Below are 12,274 nucleotides of genomic sequence, written 5' to 3' on the forward strand. Positions count from 1 at the left end.
TAGGATGCCATCTTCCAGGGTCTTCGGCCCACCAAGACTAGAGGTTTTGCTTGCTATCAAATCTCTCAAAATTGTAATCACAGCTAAACGAACAATCTCATTCAATTCTTACAATAAGCCTGTCAAAAAGGTATACCACATATACACCTTGCATTTTACAGATAGGGAAACTAAGGCTGAAAAATGCTGTGACTTACCCGGGACCACACAGCTTGGTGGGAAGCAGCTTTGACCTGGTTTCTTCTCATCTCTGTGTCTACTTTAGTAGAGATTTGCTCCCCTCACCTCTATTCAAAGACCCTAGGAGCCAAAGGAGAAGAGATTTGGGAGCAACATTCATGAGAACTGCAACATCCTCCATGCATAACGTCCTCAGTCTGGTGATGCTTACCTTGTTTCCACCTCATTCCCATAACACTTGATGTACACCTGGTATCACTTGACCAGCACAGGACATACAGGTGGGAGTTAACCATCTGTAATTCAACTTCCTTCCCTCTCACTTAAAGAGAAACACATTAGAATCCAGTTAAGAGTGATACTGAATTCTCTCCAATTTATTTTTATGTAAGTCACTCACAAATATTCCGTTATTAATAACAACAAATTATTAGTAACACAAATTATTTGCAATGTAGTTTCAAACTGTCACCAGAAGATATACTTGTTGCTTTACCCCTCTGATGACCACTTATTCTTTCTCAAACCTACTGCTGTTCTCTACCCATAACCTCCCACTCTCACCTTTATCTACTGAGCTCTCAGCATCTCATGGGAATAAAAAGCATGGGATTCAGAGTTCAGACATACTTAGGTTTGCATCCTGGCTCTGACACTTACTAACTGTGTGACACTGACAAGTAAGTTTCTCTAAGACTCAGTTTTCTCTTGTATAAAATGGAGATAAAATAGTATCTATTTTATAAAATAGTATCTATTTTATGTGAAAATAGACAGTGGCAATAGACAGATATTAATTGGATATGCGAGTTATTACAATGTCTGGCACACATTAACCGCTGACTAAATGTTAACTACCTTTTATTACTTTATCCCATATCTATCCAGTTCACATCCTCCACTCCTTTTCTGTCAAGTTTTCATGGGCCTGTGTTTACTGTGAAGAGTAGCTTATGTTCTGAACTCGCTAGTAAAGGAAACAAGATATTACAAAGAGAATTGGAAGGAAGCCTCTAATTAATCAATATTTATATAATTTCTCCTGTGCCCCAGCCATCCTAAATAGTCAGTTTACCTTATCGAGTGATGTGTTAGTAATAGGGTGAATTGTGAGTTCGGCCATCAGCATTCATTGGCTGCATTGTTGAAGCAGCAGCTCCCCACTGACTTCAGAGACTACTTATCCACTTGGCCATCCACAGTGTTAAGTTTCCTAGATGTTAGGGAAAGGCCTGCCCCAAAGCAAAAGCCAGGTCACCCTCTGTTTCCTCTCCACTCACCAGCATCCACACTTCAGTTCTGCGGCCAAACATTTAATGAAATACAGCCCAAGTAAAGAGAAGCTGCCCCAACTACTGAGATAGAATTAAGAACACTAACTAAGGCAAGACCATAAGTCTGCCTTCACACCACCCCAAGAGGGAAAAGAGATCTGATCCTATGGAGGAGGCTATGCATACATATGTGTGAATCTCAACACCATAAGGGTAGGTGTGTCAACAAGAGATAAATCAGTGGTGGACAAGGTAAAGACCCAATGAAAAGTGACATCACATGTTAGTAAGTCATCGAAGGATTAATGAGATTCTGCCAGAGACATTAACTATTCCCTCACCTGTCAGAGTCATTTTTAAAATCTTGAATCTGACACTGATCTTCCCAAATCTTCACTGCTCACCCAAAATCTAAATGGTACCATGCTATTTAGGAGAGAGTCCCCACCCCATGTTCTTCACATCAGAAATGAAGATGCAGGCCAGGTGGCTCACTCCTGTAATCCCAGCACTTTAGAAGGCCGAGGCGGGCAGATCACTTGAGGTCAGGAGTTCGAGACCAGCCTAGCTAACATGGTGAAACGCCATCTCTACTAAAAATACAAAAATTAGCTGGGTGTGACGGTGCATGCCTGTAATTCCAGCTACCCTGGAGGCTGAGGCAGGAGAATCGCTTGAACCCGGGAAGCAGAGGTTGCAGTGAGCTAAGATTGTGCCATTGCACTCCAGCCTGGGTGACAAAATGAGACTCCATCTCAAAAAAAACAAAACGATGCACTACTCAACCTCAGCTGAACTCCCTGACAGCTCTCCTCCACTTCACTCTTTTCCTTGGTTGACTCTCCAGCCTAGTTCTACCATCATTACTCCAAACTTTTTCCACTCTCTAAATCCTGAAACAGGAACCTGCACCATACTCCCCTTCACCCCCACCTCCACCTCCACCTCCACTTCCACAGATGACCTTCCCTGTTATTAGGAGGTTTTGTGAAGACTGAAGCTTATACAATTTAGGGAGAAGGATTATTAAAAGAAAATAATATAAAATTACGAATACAAAATTTTGTATTCATAAAAAGTAACAATGCAAAAAAAGTTTTAAATTAACAAATACCATAATGTCATTACATTATAAATGTTTTTAGTAATTAACTACCCGACATACCTCTACAATATTTTTTCTTATCATTTTTTGCTGATGACAATGGCTTTATGATATCATAGACAATGGCTTTATAATATCATTTGACAATGGCTTTGTAACATGATAGTGGTTTTATAATATCATTATATGACAATGGCTTTATAATGTCATATTTTAATTACTGAAAATAAGAAACTGGTTGTGATATCTTACTGGTTCCTTCATTAATAAATGGGTTAAGTAAAATCTCAGACACTTGTTCATTTTACATGTGTACTGGAGTTATTATTTTACCTTTTTAAAAAATTATCTTTTTGGAGATCTACCAAAATGCCCAATGAATTCACCTGACAGAGGTAAGTAAGCTACATTGCCAGGAAAGTGTATCCAGTAAGTGGCTTGAGTCCAGGCACATATTTTCTTAGCTCCTGGAGATAAACGCCAAGTGACAATAGAAGTTTAACTTTGCTAACTCTCCATTTCTCTAGTTTCTCTTCCTTTCTACTGTCTGTTTATGTATGTATGTTTCATTTATGGTTGATAAATTATTTCCCATTGGTGTCAGAAAAGATTAGGAAATTGATTTTAATGTATGACCATTTGGTGGTCTCCAAAACTGGGTTAATAGATTATAGGTATCTGTTTTCTTTCTTTCTTTTTTTTTTTTCAGAGCGTCTCACTATGTTGCCCAGGCTGACCTCAAACTCTTGGGCTCTAGCAACCATCAAGCCTGGGACTGTAGGTGCCTGCCACTGCACCTGGCCTTATCTATTTTTCCCTTGAGTGAAGTGAACATGTATAATTTGATTCATCTTTTTTATCTATTTGTCTCTTTTGAGAAAAACCGATCAAGAATTTCAAGCTCACCAGAAAGGAGAACAGCTCTTTGATGTCTACTTCAGGGTATTTTGGTATTTCTGTATCAACTCTTGACCTGTGGCTAACATAGAACTGAAGCTTTAAGCTCACTATGTATATGTACATCTATGTGTCATAACTCACAAAAGATTGCACCTTTCTTTGTAACTATTTTCCTATCTCCCAGGGGTATCAAAAAATTACATTATGAAGTCTCTTAAATTAAAGGGGTGTTTTTTAGATTGATTTACATAAGAGATAAATAAGTGCTTATAAAGATGGGATATTCCCAAGACTCTCAAAAAATCAGAAAAGTGAACTTCATCCCAGCACTTTGGGAGGCTGAGGCAGACAGATCACATGAGGTTCAAGAGTTCAAGACCAGCCTGGCCAATATGCTGAAACCCCGTCTCTACTAAAAATTAAAAAATTAGCCAGGTAGAGTGGTGCACGCCTATAATCCCAGCTACTCGGTAGCTGAGGCATGAGAATTGCTTGAACCTAGGAGGTGGAGGTTGCAGTGAGCCGAGATTACACCACTGCACTGCAGCCTGGGCAACAGAGCAAAACCCTGTCTCAAAAAAAAAGAAAAAAGAAAGAAAAAGAAAAATGAACTTCAAATGTTTTAAATGTGTTATACTTAAGTAAATTACTTTCACAAAAACTCAAAAATATATTAAAAATCCAGAAACATATTAAGAATCTCAGAAATATATTAAGAATATATTCAGAAACTCAGAAACTTAGTGCCTTACAAAACTTTCTTAGGAAAACTAGTTATTCCCTGGCTTACAGGGTGCCTGGCCTTACAGATGTGAAGAAGGTCTCTTCCTGGCTGACCAGAAGTTTTAGGGTATTGGGAGTACCTCAAGAAGAGAGAAATTCCCACACATTTATAGATATTACAGGTGATATTGGGTAGGGTTTGTTGGGTTTGCTTTCCTAGCTTCAAGATCACAAATAAAAGAGGCTTTTAAAAGCCCAATGTGAGGGCTGGGCACAGTGGCTCACCCCTGTAATCCCAGCATTTTGCGAGGTCTAGGTGGGTGGATCACCTGAGGTCAGGAGTTCAAACCCAGCCTGGCCAACATGGCAAAACCCCATCTCTAATAAAATACAAAAATTAGCTGGGCATGGTGGTGGATGCCTGTAATCCCAGCTACTTGGGAGGTTGAGGCAGGAGAATCGCGTGAACCTGGGAGGCAGAGGTTGCAGTGAGTCAAGATCGTGCCACTGCACTCCAGCCTGGGTGAGACACCGTTTCAAAGAAAAAGTAAAAGAAAAGCCCAATGTAAGATTCATTTTAAGAACTTCCAAAAAGAACTTAATTTTGTCATGCTTCAATACTGTATGGCTCTTGATTTGGTAAAGCAAATTTAAAGAAACCTAAGCAGTAAATTAACATTCTTCCTTTACCCATAATTAATAATCGAGCCAAATCTAATGTCAGGATTATTTCAATCACAAAATAATCTTTTCTCTCTCTTTTTTATAATTATTATAATCACAAGGCAGGGGTCAGGGAATATTGTCAGAAAAAATCATGAATGCTTGGAAATGGACAAAAAAAGATAGTGGGTGTTTGTCTAGCTCACTTATCCAGGTTATCTCAGCCTTTCCATGTCTTTGAGCTGTTTTACTCCATAAATTATAGATAACCAAGAGCAATGCAAATGATATTTTCCATAGTCATGCAAATTCTGTCCAGTGAAGGGACAACTGATTCCCAGTACCGATGACCACTCCTCTTCCAGAAAAAGTTAGTTTTTGAATTTTAGAATTTGTTCTGGTTATTCTTTCATGTCTTTTTTCCCATCTAATCATTAGAATTTCTTTGCTAGTGTTAAATTATTTTAGCATTTCCTTTGAAGTTACATTAAATTTATAGGTTATGTATAAAATTTATATCTTTGTGAAATTGAGTCTTTATGTCCAAGAACAAAGTATGCCTTTCCATTTGTCCAAGTCTTCTTTTGTTTCCCTTAACAGCTTTAAAATTTTTCTTTTTATGAGGCTTCTACATTTCTTGTTAAATTTATTTCTGAGTATTTTATCATATTTGCTGCTACCATAAATTGGACCTTTTCTTTCAGCGCCAGAGGCATAACTCATAATTGGTTTAAGTCAAGCAGGATGGTCCCATTTCTCTTCCCAGTCTATACCCTTCTGACCAAATGAAACATAAGAAGAAGATATAAGGAGGAAGGTTTTTCCTCATTGATCTGAAAGAGAACACATGGGAAGAAGCAGGCCCTCTTATGAAGGAAGAAAAAAAACACTCATTTTTTAAACTGAGGTTTTTTCCCAGTAATTTGCAGCTGAAAACATCTGATAAAATAATTATAATTGTACAAAATATATCTTATATTTTATCTCTTTATTTAACCTTAACTCATTATCTCTTTAGACAGAATCTACAAATTCCACCTAATTATCAATGATGACTTTAGTACATTTCTATTCAGGAGTGGCATTCAGACACACGCACTTCTGTGGAAATAAATAAAAATCAACCAAACAAAAACAGGCAAGGTCTATTTATTCAGGGCTTGTTAGAACAAGTGAGTCAGCCGCCATCACTTGCACTCTAGCAAGGACTCAGAAGCTCCCCAGATTGAAGGCTATCTGTGTGAGGAAGCTGTAGGTGGGCTAACTAGAAGCAGAGCCTGGTCCAGCATAATCTCATCTTAAGATCCTTATCTTAGTTCGATCTGCAAAGGTTCTTACTCCAAATAAGGTCATATTCTGAGATTCTAGATGAATCTATCTTTTGGGGGGGACACTATTCAACCCATGACAGTATACAACTCTGAATATACTAAAACCATTAAATTATATTATTTACATAAGTGAATTTTATGATACCCGAATTGTATCTCAACGAAGACATTTAAAGACCTAGATAATATTTTTGAAATTTTTTGAAAACTTAATAAAATAACCATATAAAATCATGTAAAGTACTAAATTATTTACTACTAAAACAAACCACTAAGCCAAGAAAGATTTACAGAGCACATAAAATAAGAAATTGTCCCATCTCTTTCAAAGAAGGTAGGATAATTCTTATTCCAATATGAAATAAGGATAATACAGAAAGAAAATATACTAATTTTATTCAAAACCTATATGCAAAGAAGACCATTTGATCATCTCAACATATTTTTTAAAGTTATTTAACAACATTCTATGTTTATAATTGATTTTTCAGTGTTAAATTGATTGAAGGTATTCACCAGAAACTAGTTGACACAGTAGAAACATTTATTTTAATGTCATGACCAAGACAAAAATGATCACTACTACTACCACTTCCACTGGAGGTCTTAGGCAAAATGTTATAAGACAAGGATAGGTCCCTGTGCAGACCTGTTTTTTCAGATTGTTGTACACATACTGGAAATGGCTGCTTCAATTGCCCATAAATGTACTTCCTATCATAGTATCTAAATACCTAGATATACTGTACCCCAATTACTAGAAGAAAAAATATTTTTGCCTCAGATAAGGCCAGGAGTCAAATCCTAATGCAATCACTTGTGATCCTACGAGCAAACTACATTACCCACTGACTCCTAGAAAGGAATAGCACACTTGGGATTTCTGGAAAACCTCTGGGAGCATATTTCCAATGGTAGTAGGCAATATATAGAGTCAAAGAGCATGGGGAGTTGGGTATTTTTGTGAATGGGACTATATAAGAGACACTTGGCTTATAATGATATTTGCCATATTGATTTATAATTATTTGCTTTCATTTAAGCATCTTCCACTGTATTAGTAACTTCCTACATTTAGGGCTGGGTCTTTCTCATTTTTTCATCTTCTGCACCTAGTACCTGAATTCCTCAATATTCAAAGTCCTTATTCTTTCTTTTTTTCCCAAAAAAGTTGTAATTACACATTTCTTCCATTGATGTCTCTTGTTTACTCACAAACCCTGCCAATGTGTTAGTATATGTAATATCCTGAGGCTTAAACTTCAAGACCGGGCAGCTAAAAACTCCTGAGAAACTCATTACCAGTATAAGATATTAGGAAGGAATATATTACACCATAATCAGTAAAGCAAGTATTAAAATAGCAAAATTAACAATTGTAGCTAAAATTTCAAAAAATATATTAAATGAAATTATAAAAAATAATTAATATAAAAGAAGGCAGGAAAAGAGGGAAAGAAAAACAAAGAATAGATGGGACAAATAGAAAAATAGCAAAATTACAAACAAATTCAACCATACCAATATGCACATTAAATGTAAATATTCTAAACACCCCAGTTAAAAAGCAGAGATTGCCAGATTGGATTAAAAAACAAGACCCAACTATTTCTGCCTACAAGTAATGCAACTAAAATATAAAGAGACTAACAGCTTAAAAGTAAAAAGATAGTATGTCAAAAAATAAGATATAAATGATTATACATATCATATATATACATTTGTATATATACATAGATACATAGATTGATATTAAGGAATTGGCTCGCATGATTTTGGGGGATGGCAAGTTCAAAATCCATAGAGCAGGCCAGCAGGCTGAAAATTCAGGAAGGATTTCTATGATACAGTCTTGAAGCAGAATTTCTTCTTATTCAGGAAACTTCAGTTTTTGCTTTTAACATCTTTAGCTGATTGGATGAAGCTCACCTATATTATGGAGGGTAATCTGCTTTACTTAAAGTCAACTGATGTATATGTTAATCATATCTAAAAAGTACCTTCACAGCACCATCTAGACTAACGTTTGACCAAATAACTGGGCACCATAGCCTAGCCAAATTGACACATAAAATTAGCCATCACAAATGGAAACAGACAGAACACTAGACCAGAAAAAAAAAAAAAAATTAGGAGGGCTATACTAGTATCAGACACGATAGATTTCAGAGCAAAAATATTGTCAGAAATAAAAAAGGACATTTCTTAATGATAAAAGCATCAATTTATCAAGAAGGCATAGCAATCTAAATGTTTGCATACTTAATAGCAGAGCTTCAAAATACATTAAGCAAAAAATGATAAAGTTGCAAAGAGAAATACATAAATACACAATTATGGTCAGATATTTCAATACCCATCTCTCAATAATTGATAAAACAAGTAAAAGGAAAATCAGTAAAGATATAGTAGATTTGAAAAACACTATCAAACAAATTGAACTTATTGACATTTATAGAACACCCCAACCAACAGCAGCAAATACATATTATCTTCAATTATACACATAAACCAAGAAAGGCCATGAAACAAGACTCAAATTTAAATGCATTCAAGTCACACAGAATGTGTTCTGTGACAACAAAGAATTAAGTGAGAAATGAATAACTGAAAGTTAGCTGGGCCAGGCATAGTGGCTCATGCCTGTAATCCCAGCACTTTGAGAATCTGAGGTGGGAGGATCACTTGAGGTCAGGAGTTTGAGACCATCCTGGGCAACATAGCAAGACCTTGTCTCTACAAATAAGTTTTAAAAATTAGCCAGGCATGGTGGCACACACCTGTGGTCCCAGCTACTTGTGGGGCTGAGGCAGGAGGATCCCTTGAGCCCGGGCAGCAGTTGAGGCTACAGTGAGCTGTGATCGCACCACTGCACTCTAGCCTGGGTGACAGAGTGAGGCCCCATCTCAAAAAAAAAAAAAAAAAAAAAAAAGTTATCTGGAAAATTCTTAAATATTTGAAAACTAAAGACACACTTCTAAATAATCCATTAGTCAAAGCAAAACCTCAAAGAGGAAAACCAAAGATATCTTCAACCAAATTTGAAAACTAAAATTCAACATATTAGAATTTGTGAGATGCTGCTAACACAGTACTTAGGGAAATTTTTATAGTATTAAATGTCTGGAATGGAAAAAAGTAAAGTTCTCAAATCAGTAACGTCAGCTTCCACCACATGAAACTAGAGAAAGAAGAGCAAATTAAACTGAAAATCGTAAGAAGAAATGAAATAATAAAGATTAAAGCAGAAATCAAAGGAATAGATAGAACCAATAGAGAAAATTAATGAAACCAAAAGTTGGCTCTTTGACAGGTTCAATAAATTAACAAACCTCTAGTTATACTAATCAGGAAAAAAGAGAGAACACACCAATTGCTAATTATAAAAATGAAACATGGCATCATTGCAAATGCTCTAGAATTAAAAGGATAACAATGGAATACAAAATGAACAATTTTGTGTCCAAAAAAATGACAACATAGGTCAAATGGACAAATTCCTTGTTTGTCAATGTATCACAGTTCACTCAAGAAGAACCTCGATAGATTTGATAAATTACCTAATATCTATCAAAGAAATGTAATTAGTACTTAAATACCTTCTCACCAAAAAAAAATCTCTAGACCCAGATATCTTCACTAGTAAAGTTAAGGTAGAAATAATACCAATTCTACACAAACTCTTCCAATAAATTGTAAATGAAGAAATAGTTCTCTAGCCTCATTCCATGAGGCCAGCATTACCCTAATACTAAAACCAGACATTACAAGAAAAGAAAACTATAGATCAACCTCTTTTAAACATACATGCAAAGATTCTAAGCAAAATTTTAAAACTCCAATATATAATATATAAAAGGGTTAATGTACTATGACCAAGTGGGGTTTCTCTCAGGAAAGCAATTGATTCAAAAATCAATCAATATAATTCACTATACTAGTGTGGTGGTTAATATTGAGTGTCAACTTGATTGAATTGAAGGATGTAAAGTATTGTTCCTGGGTGTGTCTGTGAGGGTGTTGCCAAAGGAAATTAACATTTGAATCAGTGGACTGGGAGAGGCAGACCCAACCTCATTCTAAGTGGGCACCATTTAATCAGCTGCCAGTGCGGCTAGAATAAAGCAGGCAGGAAACGATGGAAGAGCAGACTAGCTGAGTCTTCCAGCTCTCACCTTTCTCACGTGCTGGATGCTTCCTGCCCTCAAACATCAGACTCCAAGTTCTTCAGCTTTTGGACTCTTGGACTTACACCAGTGGTTTGCCAGAGGCTCTCAGGTCTTCAGCCACAGAATGAAGACTGTACTGTTGGCATCCCTACTTTTAAGATTTTGGGATTCGTACTGGCTTCCTTGCTCCTCAGTTTGCAGATGGTCTTTTGTGGGACTTCACCTTGTGATTGCGTCAGTACTCCTTAATAAACTCCCCTTTACATACACATCTATCTTATTAATTCTGTCCCTCTAGGGAACCCTGACTGATACAATTAGCTACCTAAAATAGAAAAACCTCATGATCATCTTCGACAGAAAAAGCTACTGACAAAAACAAAATTTCATTTCTGATAAAAACTCTCAGCAACATAGGATAAGAAGAAAGTGTCCTCGATTAATAAAGGGTACTACCAAAAAACTTAGTTAACATCACACTTAATGGTGAAAGATTGAGTGCTTTCCCTCTAAGATCAGGAACAAGATAAGGACATCTGCTCTCACCACCCTTATTCAACATAATACTGAAGTTTACAGCCAGTGCAAGCAGATAAGATAAACAAAATTAAAGGCATACAGCTTGGAAAGAAAGAGGTAAAACTGTCTATTTGTAGATGATGATGTGATCATCTATGTAAAAGTCCCAATATATTTTTTAAAAGCTAATACAATAGATGAATTTAGCAAGCTTGAATTTTACAAATACAAACAAGTTGTAGTATTCAACAGTAATATGCAAAAATCAATTGTTTCTATATACTAGCAAAAAACCATTGGAAACTGAAACTTAAAAAACAATACCATAAAAAATATGAAATACATAGGAATAAATCTGACCAAAGATGGGAAAGACTAGAGGACTAAAAACTAAATAACATTGCTGAGAGATATTAACAAAGACCGAAATAAACAGAGAAATACGCTCATATCTGGATCAGACAGCTCAATATTGTTAAGATAACAATTCTCGTAAATTCCCAGCAGGCATTTTTGTAGAAATTGACAAGGTGATTCTAAAATCCATATTGGAAATATAAAGGTCCTAGAATAGCCAAAACAACTGAAAAAGAAGAACAAATTTGGGAACTAACACTACCTGATTTCAACACTCAATAAAAAGCTACAATAAGTAAGGCAGTATGGTACTGGCATAAAGATAGACAAATAGATTAATGTAACAGTATATAAAGTCCAGAAATAGACTTTTTAACAAAGCAAACTCAACATATATGGGGGGAAAGAGTATACTATTCTTACAATTATCTACATAATCTCATCTTCTTCTCCCTCTCATTAACTCTCTAATGCCACATGAGCCCCCTTGCTGTTCCTCAAACATTTGAGACATGATCTTGCCTCAGGATCTTTGTAGAAGCTGTTTCTTGTGCTTTGAATAACCAATAACCTTCTCAATAAGGCCTAATCTAAGCAACCCCAATCTTACCAACTCCAGCATTCCAATTTCCCTTTACCCACTGTACTTTTTTCTTTTGACCTTAGCACTCACCACTTCCTAATATACTATATAATTAAGCTATTTGTTAAGTTTAATTATTTTCCCTTCTTCTGTTGGAATATTTGCTCCCTGGGGATAGGAATCTTTGTTTTGTGACTACTCTACCACCAGTACCCAGACAAGTGCTTGGCACACAGTAGGCACTCAATAAAAATCTCTTGAATGAACTGTTCTCTTCTTACTTTGCAACTATATTTTAATCCCCTCTCTCAGTCTCACAATCTGTTCAAACAATATTTTATGGGTCTGAAATGCCAGACACAATTCTGAATACATTGGAACATAAAGCTGATCAAAACATGGCAATGGCACTCTGGATACTACAATGTAGTGAAAGACATGAAATCTGCAACAAATAATAACTGATGCAA

The 12,274-nt window shown here is 36.0% G+C and overlaps 1 long non-coding RNA gene across 5 annotated transcripts in view; it reads right to left on the bottom strand.

Annotated features, from left to right (window-relative positions):
* LOC103876837 overlaps positions 1–12,274 on the bottom strand; it is a 54,120-nt gene that overhangs the window by 17,507 nt on the left and 24,339 nt on the right. For 2 of the 5 annotated variants that reach the window (XR_004178215.1, XR_004178213.1), the window contains exons 1-2: positions 392–2,027; positions 198–300 (exon numbers count right to left, since the gene is read on the bottom strand). This is a non-coding gene — a long non-coding RNA (uncharacterized LOC103876837). Of the gene's footprint in view, positions 1–197; positions 301–391; positions 2,028–12,274 lie in introns of those variants that run through there. The other 3 variants (XR_002516591.2, XR_002516592.2, XR_004178214.1) reach the window with 2 other exon arrangements.

The sequence above is a fragment of the Papio anubis genome, chromosome 14 (genome assembly GCF_008728515.1).
Source record: "Papio anubis isolate 15944 chromosome 14, Panubis1.0, whole genome shotgun sequence".
NCBI lineage: Eukaryota > Metazoa > Chordata > Mammalia > Primates > Cercopithecidae > Papio > Papio anubis.